The 14688-nt window shown below is 43.6% G+C and overlaps 1 protein-coding gene across 8 annotated transcripts in view; it reads right to left on the bottom strand.

Annotated features, from left to right (window-relative positions):
- cadm1a (cell adhesion molecule 1a) overlaps positions 1 to 14688 on the bottom strand; it is a 253887-nt gene that overhangs the window by 145302 nt on the left and 93897 nt on the right. The window lies entirely within an intron of this gene.

Raw genomic sequence — 14688 nt, 5'->3', positions numbered from 1 at the left:
ACTTCTTCCCGATCGTCCCTTCCCCCCGCAGCCCTCACCTCCCCCTTTTTCCTCTTGCACTTACCAAACGGCACACACTCGCCGACGGGGCCGATATCCCCGTGAGCACTCGCACTCAGTGATTTGTTTGTTTCAGCCGAAAAGGTTAGCGCTTGACATGAGGCGTGGGGGTAACACTTGCTCCAGTTAAAGCTCCCTTAATCTGCCTTTTTCTTCTGGGAGTCTTAATGAAGGTGGGCAGAGGAGGCAATCACTGGCTCGCCCGGCGGCTCCATCTCATCAAGCGTTGCTGAACCCTCGTCAGAATGAGGGGAGCGAGACACTGTCACTCAGCTGGACGGAGGTGAAGGCCCGGCTAATGAGAGGGCTGAGGGAGAATCCCAACAGCTCTCTTCGTTAAAGGCCCCGACCATCCGGTTTTACATTCACACGGGCTCCTTCAAACCTTTTTGACATGTGAGGGAGGGAATTGATCTGGTTCTCAGTCAGAATGTCTTCCACGGTACCTCCTAAAGTGTATATAGCCGTATCAGGAAAAATCTGGAAGCGCTTCCTTTGTAGTTTCTAGTGCCGTTGAGCGTTTTATAATCAGATCTGCTGTTTGTCGCATCTGGACCTGGTTTGGGGGGCAATAAATTGGACTAGTGGCTTATCCCTGTGTAAAAATACAAGCTAGTAACTAAAAAAAGCTGAGCCTGTATTTGACGATGAGGAAATATGAGAACATTTTAATAATGTTTAAACTTCATATAGTAAACTACAAGCAAGTTATGACTTGATCAATTCCTCTTTGATTGTTAAAACTTCATTTCCATATAACTGCCGTTCTGAACTTTATTCACACATTTGTCCGCCCTTGAATGCAAACAAGCTTGACAACTACGATTTAATTCCCTTGACATGTTGAGTGATCACAACCGTTTTATTTGATAATTGAGAGAAAAGGTATGTGATATCATTGTCAAGATATTGAAACAATGTCAAACTTGGCTTTTATATGTGTTTGATATTGAAATGTCGCATTTGACAATTGAAAAGACGGAAACTTCTCTCCCAGAGGTCCAAGGAGAACTGTGGCGTAACTGCTGGTGTCCTGTTGCAGTATTGTCAGCCATGATTATCTTCCACAAAGCTTGAAGACACAAGGTGTCCACAGTATTCTAGGAGTGAGTGATAAACCAGTAAAGCGGACTGTTTTATTGCCCCAGGTCCATTGGTGCCACACTCAACAGGAAATCCATTTTCAATCGGACACGAGCATTGAGGGGACATTGTTGTTGGTCTCCATCTATTTCTCCATACCTCTGTCAATTGGAGGATTGTGAAGTAAAGCTCCGCGTCCCCGTGGACGGCTCAGAGCAGAATTTCCACTGAAGTTTCCTTGGTAACGGAGCTGTAGAGCCCCAAGCTCCTACACTACATTCCCATTTGCACTTTGTAAAGGTGAAGGTATTGGCTTGACAGTGGGGAGTCACTTGAGGCTAGCTTTGTGAAGCAATTTTGACAGATCAGCAGTTGAACTATGGGGAGGAGGGAGAGGGGGGCGGTCGTCTGGCTGAGAAACATTGATTCAAAACGGTCAAAACTTTGGGAACATTAGTTTTTCTTTTGCTTATTTCCCAGGCAAGCACCTATAATGCCTTATGGTGTCCATGTTTGCATTACGTGTGTGGTGTGTGGATAGAAATCCACATGCAAGTTATTACAAACGTTCAAACTTCCGATCATAACAGTCCTGGCTGGTGGTCGCTAAGCCGAGGTCAATGCTTCAACACATCAATATCTGTGCTAACTGCATGAATCTTATTTTTTTGGGGGGGGAAATGTACAACCATTTCAGTTTGAAAGGGTATATCCAGGATGTCCGACTGGTTCAACATTTAAACATGGTAAAAACATAGAAATAAAAGCTAACGCCTACAAACACAATGTTAAAGTGAGCTCTTATTTCCGATGTGGCCTACGGCTCTTTCAGGGTTGTGTTTGGTGCGTCTGTTTGATCTCCAGTCATTTTGACCGGCATCCAGTACCCACAAGAGGCTGTGATTAGCATATCACTCACCACAGTCTGCACTCGGCTCCGTCCGCAGCAAAGCATCAGCTTTAAGGGAAAACCAGCAAGGTCTTAACTGGCTCACAGCACACGTGACCGTAGTGTCTGCAAACGTTTGATAAGACGTTGATAGAGATCTACAAAGGCAGCGTGCGGAGGGAGATAAGCTCTCCCGGTGATTCACTGGTTGCCTATAAAGGTCAGAGATGTGCTGTTTATTTGGTTTGTATTCATTTCCCAACCCGAGCAACGGCTACATGCGTCGGAGAAACAACGAAGCGGGTCAGTCGTCCTCTTAAGTGGCCGTGCCCTTCTCTTTAGTCCAACACTTCTTCCACGGAAACACGCGCGAGGACCAACCGCTTCCCCGGGTGATGAGAGGACTAATGTGGTCCTTGCTGATCGAGGTGCTTAGAAGGGAGCGGGCGGAGGAACACAGTGAAAATGGAGCCGTCAGCGTCGCTCCCCCGGGCCGCTCTTTGCATGCAGGCCGGCCGGAGAGAAAATCACACAGGTCAGGCAGCAAACAGCAACATAATGGCTAGTCTCACTGAATGGGTTTTACTTTGAAGTGTGAACTAACCAAACTAACCTCCCCAATTAATATATATAGGCTTTGTTATTTAGACTTTAAGCGTATGCATTGGCTTCCGGTGAATTCTTTTTATTATTGGTTGTAAAGCAAAAGGCATTAAACGTTACTATAATTGTTCGAAGCAGCGTAAATGCCACAGCAGCTATGAAGGGAATTCTAAGGAAAATAAATGCAATTAACTTATTACAAAGTGCGGCTCAATATTCCTCGTCCACAAGGCTTCTCATTAACGCGTTTGCCTTATGCGAGCATGCACATTGTGACTAGGTGGCATTTCAGCACAGCGGCGTGTGTTACGGGATTGAACTCATGAATAATTGAAATTGCATACATGCACACAGCGAGCATTACTCGGACCGAGAGAAGCGCACAGGCAGAGCAGAGAATCGGCGATTTCACTCCATTCCTGAATGAAATGTAAGTCTCAGCGTGTGGGAGGAGCCACGCCGTCTCCGTCCCTCGGCTCAACATTAGGGGAAAAATCCAAAAGAGATTTAAAAGTCATCCAGTGAATCCAGCGAGGAATCAGACTCGGACACCATTTCTGACCACACTTTTTATTTTACAGCATCGCAGAATATTTTGTACATTCTTGTTGGCAGAACCAGAATCCCCAGCGCAAAGACAAACATTTTCATTATTTGAACGTAATAGTTGAGTTGGAAAATATTCATGTGGAATGTATCTGCCAAAACAGTTTTTTCATCAACATCATTTCGTGGCATTCAAAGCACGGTTTAAATCTTGATTATTGTGTTTGGACATTCTTCTCTCCTTGAAGCACTACTTTCATTTCTGGCTCAGACTCTTGTGTAATTGCATATCTGCTGCCCATGTTTTTAAATGGCCACAGCTTTAGAAAAAAGTGAATTTAACTTTAGTCAACTGTATTTACTCCTAAATCAAGATGATTAAAAAATAGATCACATATTTTTTATTCTTCTCTTTCACCAAGTTTCTTGGTAAAAGTAGAAAAAGTTGCAAACCCATTGTGAGGTCAGTTGGTTAATCATGTGTGGGAGGTCTACTCTGACTTTGGAAAGTCGTTAAAAGTGTTTTTGTTTAAGAGACGGAATGACCTTGCTTCAAATACAAAGGATGGGGTCAAGAATGAAAGTTAGGGAGTAATTAAATACGTTTGCAACACAGAAGACAAGCAACACTCATTTGCGAGCACTTCCCTCGATAGCTCTCAAATGTTGAGAACAACAACAACAACAACAGTTAACGCTGTTTACCTGTGGGGGCCGACTGCGTCCGCAGACGTTACCGATCCTCCACTGAGCATTAAGTAATTATGTATCTGCGGGGAACGGGCCAGCGTTTAATTCCCTGTGGGGGACGAGCGAGCATCCTCCGTTGCTTTGGGACTTTCCCCAAGGAGAAAAAAAAAGGCCACATTCCCATATTACTGATCAATCCCTTCCCCAAATGTCTGTGTGCCTCCCCATTTTCTCCACGAGTCACCGTGCACGTACAGTATGAGAGCACGTTAATTGTCACTCGTAAGTGCGGTACAAGTAATGTAGTATATATGTCCTGCTTTTGGAGCTCCGGAAAGTCGTAAAATTTCCCGCAAGCGCAATGAAAGGAGCTGCTGCAATGACTGCGACAGGAAGGGCTCAGACGGTTTCGTTTTGCAGCACGAGATGTCCATATTGACATTTTAGTGTTATCCAATTGAAATAAATGAATAGTGCAAAGTCAAACGGGATGATGTCAAACATGATTCTGAAGTGTAATTTACAAGAGGGCTCTTCAAACTGAGAATTTAATTCAAAGCAATTAAATATGCAAACCATTGGTGAAAAATGTGGGTTCGGAGAACAGCGGACTAATTGCACACGACTCCCACGGCAGGTCTTCAGAGAACACGACAAAAGGCGATTGCCCCGAGTTCTCTTAAACCACTGAAGACAGACTAGTTCCTACAAGTGGTGATAGTATGAGGCCGCATGTTCATATCTTACTACATATTCTATGAGCTTACATTTGCTGTGTGCGAAGAGTACAGGAGAGGTGTAATTTCTATGCGCCAAAAAATGTCAACCACGTTTTTATTTCCGCGACGCTTACTTGTTCAACACGACATTAAGAAGCTGTCGTCCTTTCACAGTGTTCAACATAAGTATGACTTCATATTCATGCAAAGCGTTTGGACAGCGCACACAAAGTGCATCAGAGGGCATTTCAGCCAATTTGGCAAAGAGACAACTCGGAACACCGGCTGACTTATCAGGACCGAGAGCCAACACTTGAGTCGGCGAGGGCGGGACTTTGGAGGAGGAATAACGATGAGAATTTAAGTATCCGGCACACAAACGGGCGCAAAGTGACTTGTGCATGTAAAACATGCAAATGTATTCAGGTATTCACAAATCCAAATGAGTGTTGTGAATATGAAGATTCCCTCATGTGATACTCTTGAGTTCAAGTATTCATAGAACGCATTAAATATCATCAGGTCACGGTTCAGAAAAACTGGCCAAACGGATGAATAAATAGTTCTGTGTATAGCAGAAACAAATTAAATATATTACAATATTTACAGCAACGTGTAGGCTATCAATTATGGGCCATGTTATTATGTGCCTATTTTTATTTTTTATGAATGAAAACCTGTAAAATGAGCTACATTGGCAATCAATGCAGTCATGGAGCTGAAATGCAGCACCATGGACAGCGACCAGAAGGCCTATTGGTTGCCTTTGAATTTTCTTTTTTATATTTTTATTGCACACTGTGACTGATAAAATGAAATGTAATGTAATATAAAAATGAATTGTAAAGTTCCAAGACTGCAACAGCATATTTACTGTTAGGAACCTCTTTTCGGAGAAAAGTTTTTAATTGAAGCAGCTTTTACCAAAAAGTAATTAATTTATGAACCACATATTTGTCATTTCTTTAATCAATGAAACAACTAGTGACACTATGTGAAAACTGCTCTGTGGTTCGAAAATCCACGATTATAACTCGTGGTTATTTATGAGCGACAAGTGTGTGAGAAGGAGTGAGGAAGTGATGTGTGATGGGAGAGAAAAATGCATCTGGACAAATAAGACAACTTAATTAAAACAACGTTGATTACTTTGTCAACTGATGGTTATTTAAAGTCTGAAGCAGGACCGAATGAAAAGGGAGAAATAAGAGGCTTAGAACTGCTGATTTTCATTATTGGGTTACTTCTCCTCCAGGAAACAGCAACCCATCTAAACCTACTGCCTCGGCTAATTAGTGTTGTTTATTGTGGGTTATCGCTGTAAAAAAGAGATGAGATGGATCACAGCCGAGGTCTTGAAACTATATTTTAAGAAGCTTCCGCGCATTACCTCAGAAATCAATTTAAGAACCGTAGGACTTTCGGTCTACATTTTTTGATTTTGGTCAGAAAATATCTGGAAGAAAAGAAAATCCTTATTTAAATGACGATTGATCAGAATAAAAAAGTAATTTAAAGATATTAAATACTAATTCTGTCATTCATATTAAAAACATTGATTTGTGAAATAATGGGTGGTGATTTTCCATTTATATTTCAAAAGGTAGTTTTAAAAGAATTCCCAAAAGTAGTTAAACTAAGGTGAAAACATTGGAAAAAACTTTTTGAGTCAAATTAGAAAAAATGCTTCTACACGAAACACTCCAATCAACACAAGAAGACGGAGCGCTACGAAGGACCACCCGAGGGGGTAACCTTGGCGATGCGTATTTAGCAGCTTCGTGGGGAAAGCGGGGCGGCCTGCTGTCAGAGCCGTCCCTCCATTTACCCCACCCTCCTGTCCTGCAGCGCTTTCAGAGCATGTCAGAGACCTTGAGAGGTTAATTATTTGGTACATGATCTGTTTATTTATTTAACGTGAGCAACATTCGCACTGCTCTTATCTATTCCTTCGCAGCACGCGGGGAAGTGCACTGAATCCTAATAAACGAGATTACTTTTGCTCGCAGCTCCGCTATTAAAAGTGGAGCGGCGTGTTTGGGAATGAGATATATAGCACAACACAACAGTCTTCCGCTTGTTGCATACGTTGAATCCTGGAAACTCCTCAGAAATCTCACGCTGTGTTTCAGGGTTTTAATGACTGGCTGTATATGTTGTCTGTGTAATATTTATATTCAATCTATTTAAAAAAAGCCCTATTCAGAACTAAAACGCAATAACTCTGGAAGTAATCCCAAAACACCAGGGCGCCTTTACTTTTTCTCTGTGATAAAATGCCAAACTTGAGTATATATCTGTGTGCCAATCAGGTGCTGCGGTACTTGGAATGGAAGTCTGCATACGCTCGGGGCCACATGCTGAAACGTATTAATAGCCTTAGAAGATGTATCAGCCTTTGCTCTTTCATTGGCAGCTCGGGCTTTCATCCGCCAGCGCTTCCACTCCCCTGCCGTCAGGACGAGAAACACTGACCGATGTTGACACGGTCCGCCCTCGGAGCTCCTCCAATCCCGCGTAGCCCCCCCGAACCCGCTTTGGTTAACCTCCAAACGCCCTCCACCGTCGTCCGGCAGTGAGAGGAGCCGCGGACTGCTTTGCTAGCCGATGCATTATGAATCAATTATGTTCTTCTACGGGGCCAATCTTTGTCATCTTTTCTCTCGAACATCCCCTGAAATGATAATGACGACCGAGCTCCTTCATCTCAGCTCGTGCGGAGCGGCGCTTTCACCAACAGTATCAAAGTCCTGCTGTCGAGGTCCATGCAGTGTGCTCATGTAGACTGTACCCGCAAATCAAAGAAACTATATGACACGAACGTAATGTGTGGCAAAGGAACGGCACAGACATTGTATTAGGTTGTATTAGCTGAATGGGAGTATCTGCATGTTGATAAAAGTATGAAAATTATCGATTTTTAGGCTAAAAACAACAACAAAACGGCTTCCTATCAAGCCATGAAACTATCTTCATAAGCCATCCTGTGTAGAGTGGTGACTTGCACCCCGCAGAGATTCACATCACCCACTCTGATAGGAAACCAGACACCTACCATAATTTATTCCACTGGAAAAAGAAAAGCTGGTTGTGAAACAAACAATTTGAAAAGTGAACAGAGACCTTGCCACTTAAAGCACAGCGTAATTGAAGTTGATGCCTTTTGTTGGGAGGCACAAAAGGCTGAAAACGCAGCAATATGTATTTTATTTGATTCACAAAGTGCTCAAGCGCTGAGAGACTCGTAGTTAACACCACCATTGATTAAGACGAGCGTTGGGGAGCCATTAGGCATGTCTGGTTTGTGACGTTGTGGGTAGGTGGATGTTCAACAACGCATGGGAGCCGGAGCAGGTGCCTGAGTGATTATTTCACTGGCCTTTTAACCACAAGCCACATTTCTCATGTTAAAACACAGACAGACACACACACACACACACGGGCAGGCACAGAGAGGCGACAGACTAACCCACCCACATCCAGGCGAGGCGATAACATATTCTGCATGACAGCTGCGGGTAGAGACAGGGAGAAGAGATGTCTAGGGATCGGCTAGATCCAGTCTGCTGTAGGCGCGGGGCACATGATAAATCCGATCGGATTTAAGGAGCATCTTGCTCTGCTTCATCTCCCGCAACCTTCTCAAATCGACTAACAGTGAAAGAGTTTCAGAACCTCCACCCTGCAGCTACTTCAACTCCAATTTCACCTCGGACCCCTTAGCAGACACTAAAGGCACTTTGGTCAAAACATTTTCTCCAGAGGTTAAGTTGAAACATCGCTTGTCAAGTAGGGATGCGCTTCCCGCTACACCGCCCCCCATTGGTGCTGTACATTTACACTCCTATTCTTCCTCTGGTAAATATGTCATACTCAATACATTTCCATTCCCCGGCCCTACTGTACTTCATCTATTTTTACATGATGTAAAACATGATTACATGTCACCTTAATTCAACGCGACACAACAGAATATTTACAAGAAAACAATGAATTTATGCAACAAATTACAACTTGTAGTTTGTAAAAAAAGATTTAGAAACTAAGTTAATGTGTAAAAAGAGTTGGGTCTTGAGGGCAAGGTGAAGGCAGTAGGTACTAGACTTTTTAGGCACCTGCTGCTTTGTGTCTGCAGAACAGTCAGCGTCTCTCGTCAGTGATCATCGTGTTCTCGCTCTTAACTCGTCGATGGCCTCAGTTTAAGCTCGTGCTGCGTCACGCCTGACACCCACGCACAGGCACCCTTTGGCGCACGGGCACCCTGCTCCCGACGGCTCATCCGATCGGAGCAGCTGACGTATCTGCACAGAGCGAGTGGGAGACGAAATCTTTACTTTTCTACTGTAGAGTAAGGCACTGTAACTGATTCCGAGCGACGACAACCACACAACAATCTGAAATGGTTGTGCCATTACCTCAGTGTTCTGCTTCAAGATATCTCAAGCTGCGCTGCAAATGTCTTCCTGTCATCTATTCTTAGTGAGATATCAGCTGAATCAGAAAAATACAGTACACCATCAAAGTCTGAAATGACCTAGAAACGCGCGGCAGCTTCTCACCAGAGCGGCGCGCTTCAGCGTGTTTGTGCCGTGCAGCAGGCGTGGGTGGGGGGGGGGGTGGACAATGTGATGCAACCCTCCCAAGAAGCGACGCCCATTACACAGGCTGGATCCATCAGGCGACCGTTTGAATTTCCCTTGGGGAAAAAACAGATTCTAAATCTGTGATGGCAGCGTACCCAGATCAGCTGTTGGCTCCCAGGAGAGTTGCACTGAACTACTTCATCTGCTTTTACGATTCCGCTTATTGGGTCAGTATCCCCCATTGGATCACCACCCCCCCCCCCCTGCAATCAGTAAAAGGGGTTGTGGTGGTGCGGGAGGGGGGGCTAAATGGCTGCCACCTTTCTTGATGTGCTTGTATGATATTGATAAAAGAAAATAATGGAACCAGAAGGACGACAGTCAATGAACCAAACTAGCAGGGAGCCGAGGCGGAGGGACGATTGTTTGGTAATCTGACGGTGATGAGTGAGTGAGTTCACCGGCAATGATTAAAGTGTGTGTGTGTGTTTGGGGGGGGCATCATAGCTGCACACCTTCTTGGCCTTTCTGCTTGCACTCTGATGAGATTAGGGGCCACGAGCAGAATGGAGTGCCATGCCGCACCTTAATCCCCGACTCACTGCCTCTGGCGCTCATTGATTGAAAAGAGCAGCACGTCATGGCTGATCTGCCTAACAAGGAACGGGTAAAGGGGAGATTAAAGAGTGTGTGTTTTGCGTGTGAAGTCTGTGAAGTGAGCCGCCACCTACACACCCGAGTGGTAACTATCTCAGCGAAGTTGTGAAGCCCGACAGCCAGTGCTGAGAGGAAAGAACGAGGGAAAAGCCGAGAAAGGAGAGTGAGTAAACATGCCAAACGGTTTGTGCTATGAAACATGTTCCCTGCTGTGCTCCTGTTTGCACATATAATGAGTGCGATATGGACATGCGCATTTCTAAAGAGGCTCACCCACCCACGCACACACACACACACATCCAATTAAGCAGGCGAGCTCGAGATAGGCATGCTTTAAAAGCTCACAATCAGAGACCGACTTAATTAAGACTCCTACGTTCTGTATCTCTCTCTGATGGCATTTCATCTCCTCTAAGATCCCGCCAGCTGCACCGAGCATGCGAGCTCACCGGGGACCTCGCAACAACTTGCAACACACCCGACTCACCCGGTTCCTCGGCGGATTCGTGACGGGCTCCAAGATCGCAAATCTCCATTTTTTTCACCTAAAATACTACACGTTTTTTGTTTTGTTGCAAAAAAAAAAAAAAACGTGATCTGAATAAATAAAACTACTTGTGGCGCCGCATGTGAGTAATTCATAATTGCCTGTTCAGACTTTCAAATGAATACACCGCGGCGGGCCGCGCTGCCACAGTAGGAGTAACCTGAGAGCTCAGAGAGACCCGGAGGTGCGGAGATGTGCCGAAGCCCAGATGCTAATTGGTATCCTCAATATGATTCCCAGGCTTTGGGATCTGATTAGAGGGGAAAGGATCTTTGGTCCCGGGCCAGTGGCGCTGCGCTCACTCACTTTCACTGCGTCGCTTTAACACGCACAACCACACAAGCTACCTCGAGAGAAGACAATAAAGACAGACACAACTTGGTTTCCACTCGGGTCCTAAATGAAAATGTAACACGACAGGACTGAACTGGTGGGGATGCGACACAGCGGGGACACGCTCCTCGGCACGGATGCAGACAATAAATAACAACAGAAAACATCAAGGGCTGATTAGAACAATAGATATTGGATTAAAACTGAAATGCACAGATGAGTGACGTTTTAATTTAGTTTTGGAGGCGACGACTGGTGATCTGAATACTTCATGCAGTTTCTGAGAGCATCAGTATCCTCATGCAAACTACAGTGACGCATAAAAAGAGAAATGTTAAAATTAGAACCTGAAATGAAAAAGAATGCCCTGAAACTTCGGCGTGTTGAGAATAAAGTAGGATTTCCCAGTAAACTCTCTGAAAATGCATCAAAGTAAAGGGGATGTAAAGAGGATGAAAGGGGATGCTGGAATGAAGAACCCTCCTTGACAACGTGGTTTACTATATGACGTCATACAACAAGCATGTTGAGATGAAATAAGAAAGTTGCACTTTGGAATGGCGTGAAAAAGACAGTGGGAACAAAGATGTCTGTTCACAAACACTTCAGTCAATGCTGTTGGGAAAAATCCAAGGATTCAAGTTGTTGTCATAGCGATAAAAAAATAGGAATATTGCTGCAGTGGAGAGATGCATAGCTTTCATCAAAATGATTTTCAGAATTATCTCAACAATCAGTGTTCTTGTGCTAAAAAGCCAATTAGCCAAAGTAGTAGTCCATCTTCTGAAGTGGGTGTGAATTGGGTCCTCATGTTTTCGTTTTAAAACCCTCCACTCATCCGCACCGACTGTATAACCTCGTAGGACACGGCAGAGGACGCACTACTGCATTAAACACACCTTTCAACCTTACCTACTTCATTCTTTTTACGTGTTTCGGATAGCTATCTCAAACCACAACAGGACCGTCAAGCAGAAGCAATCAGCCCGTTAACAATATGGAACAGTGGCCCGTTGCTGCCAACTGCTTTTGCCGCGTCAAGGTCGGTGTGTAAATAAAGACACGCTGTGTTCAATATATGTTTCCACGAGAAGTTGTGTTTTGGCAACACAACGACAAAGTTCAGGTAAAGCAAAGTTATCGGGCTGATGCCGACTTGGCACATTGACTCAGGTGTCTTTAGAGCGACTGAGTGAGTCATAGATCGTGTGACTCACCGCCGACCTGACAAAGTCAACACTGACTCATTCGCAAAGGACTCAAACATCGGTGAACCCATTTGCGGCTATGCAACCCTCGGAGGACCGTCGCTCACTTGATACCACGTCAGATAGCGGGCACTCTCCTTTTTAAAAGGATGAATCCTCAAGAGCAGATGAGTTGAAAATATGTTTTTTTTCAAATTTAACCAGAAACTAAATCCAGACAAAGACAACATGTTCAATTCTAATAATATCCATTAAAGAAATAGAAGGTGAGGGGCTTCACTGCCGCCGTCATGGCAACAGGAATGTCAACTTTTTCATGAACGCCGAGCACTAGAAGGTGTCAGCCTTAACCAATTAAGAGGGAAAGGACCTGCGTTCTCCATAATGAAGTGGGGTCAGTGGACGGTCCCGCTCTGACCAGAGGGCCTGAATTTGTTCCCCCATTATTAAACATGTTTAAAAAAGACCCTTAAGACTTTACTGCGCCAACTTCAAACTGAGTGTGAGACTTTCCGGACGAGGGTTTGAGAACAGTGAAAATGATTCTTTGTATTGCTTATATCGCTATCGGCTGTACTTCAGATTTATAATAGGTGGAAATATAATTTTTGGCCCAATGGTGGCACCGGAGGTAGGAGTGTAAGGTCAATAAAATGATCTAGAGAGTACAAAGGGTTCAAGTGATAATGCCAATACGGCAGTGTACCTTGATCCCAAGGTGTACACCGTGATGGTAACGCAGTAACTTGCCAATTCTTAACCGAGACTGAGACTATGTGAGACAAAAAGTGCATATGATTCAAATGGGACCACAGAAACTTGTGCTTTATCTTGTACACCAGTGGGCCCTTTGGGAAATTAATTATTCTACAACGACTACACAGAACCTCGAGATGAAGGCCCGGGCTTTGTCATCTATGTTGACCCTCAGAGGCCTTGCTGGAGAGATACGGTTGAGGGTTACGACAGAAAATGGGCTTTGGATCGAAAACCAGTAAATTGGTACAATTCCCATAAATCAGCGAATGGTTGCTTCTGAAAAGTTGGAACATGAAATAGATACCCCAACTCAGTCCAGACTGAAGTGTATTTGCACATATTGAATAATATTGAATGTTTGCCATGAGCAAAGGATGACCTGTAACAACATTAGTGATTCTCTGACTTTTCATCTCAAACCTCTAAACCAGCGTGGCTGCAGACTCACGGTGATGCTTTTTTATTTCTTTTACACGATAAACTCTTATCCTGGGGCAGTTAATTACCAACAAACTCTACCAGCTGTCAGTTATCCACAAGTTGTCTTGTTAACCTTTTCGACATTACATTTCCTCCTGCTAGGGATAAATAACCGCTATATATATTGCTGGTTCTACTGAATAAATGTATAGAAAGGTCACAGAGCGGCTGTGGCACCAAACCGTTGAACTTCTGTTGGATTTGGTAAAGTGTAAGACAAGTGGCTATCTTGACATTTCCGTATGTTTCCATCACCTCTGCATCTCAAGACGCCATAGAGTGAGAATCTTCCCAGAAATGCCAGTGATCTGACCCGTGTTTTGCCCGTCTGTCTGTCCTTTTTTCTGCTTCTACGGAGAAGTGCTCACTGGACTTATTCAGCGGAGATAAGTACGCACCTTGGATATGAGACTCAGAAATACCATAGTTGTATTGGGTTTGGTTATGTGTCGGTCTGAACAACAGATTGACGTCTGACTGACTGACAGACGGTTCGTTACTTTACTTTCATGTGTTTACAACCGACATTAAGATATACGGCTAAACGGTGTTAAATGATGGATTGAAGTCCTCCTTGGGTGTTTCCAGGCAAACTACTTTGTCTTCTAATTGCTAGAAAGAATAATATTGAAATCAAATTGCATGAGGGCAGTATGGAGCTCGGCCAGCGTTGGCCATCTCACTTTTTAGAAATTGCCTAAAATGCACTATTTGGCAAACAGCGTGATATTTGTAATTTCATGCTCTGTTAAGATTTAAATAAGGCCATTTTTACATCAAGCGTCTGGAGTATGAAGGCTTTAACATTTCAATTCCAAGTTCCTCAAATGATGTTTATTCAAAAGAGATAGAGAGAGATTAACCGGAGATACCGTCACTGAAGTAGACCTAATTCAAATTAAAATAATGAGTTCTGTTGGAGTTCTGATTATTCAATAAAAAAAAATACATTAAGAAATGAAGAGGCCACAACCTTCACACGCAAACATTTCTAGCATGTTTTCTATATAGTCATGAAGGACTACATCACTTCCACAGATCTAAACTTCTTCATTATAGAGCACTGACATTTAAATGCTTTATATACCAGAAGTCATTGTTCAGTGTAATGACCTCTATATCTCCTTGAACATTTTATAAGAATGGCTTCTACATCTTTTACTATGTTCGTTATCAATGGTATGTCTTTAGAAAAAGATGTCAGAAATCTTGACTTATGTAGAAAACAACAGGCCTGGTTTACTGAGGTCAAAAAGTTTGGAGAAAAGAACTTGTTGTAAAAAATAAATAACAGCCGACTTATCCTCCGTAAAAGTAGACACACTGCCCAATTACAAGTTAGGGTTCCTGAATAAGCCACTTTTTAAAGTGGCTCATTTATTTGAGTTGTGGTAATCCGTCAACCCAGGAGATTAAAGATTTTTGGCTCTGCAGAATGTCAAAACATATCAAATTTTAGATTCTGCAAACTTGAGTTAAGCATAATGGATGTGTCAGGGCTGTTTGCCATCATGTGCTTCCTTTGGTTGTT

The sequence above is a fragment of the Gasterosteus aculeatus genome, chromosome 7 (assembly GCF_964276395.1).
Source record: "Gasterosteus aculeatus chromosome 7, fGasAcu3.hap1.1, whole genome shotgun sequence".
NCBI classification, from domain to species: Eukaryota; Metazoa; Chordata; class Actinopteri; order Perciformes; family Gasterosteidae; genus Gasterosteus; species Gasterosteus aculeatus.
This window is presented reverse-complemented; position numbering and strand designations above follow the sequence as displayed.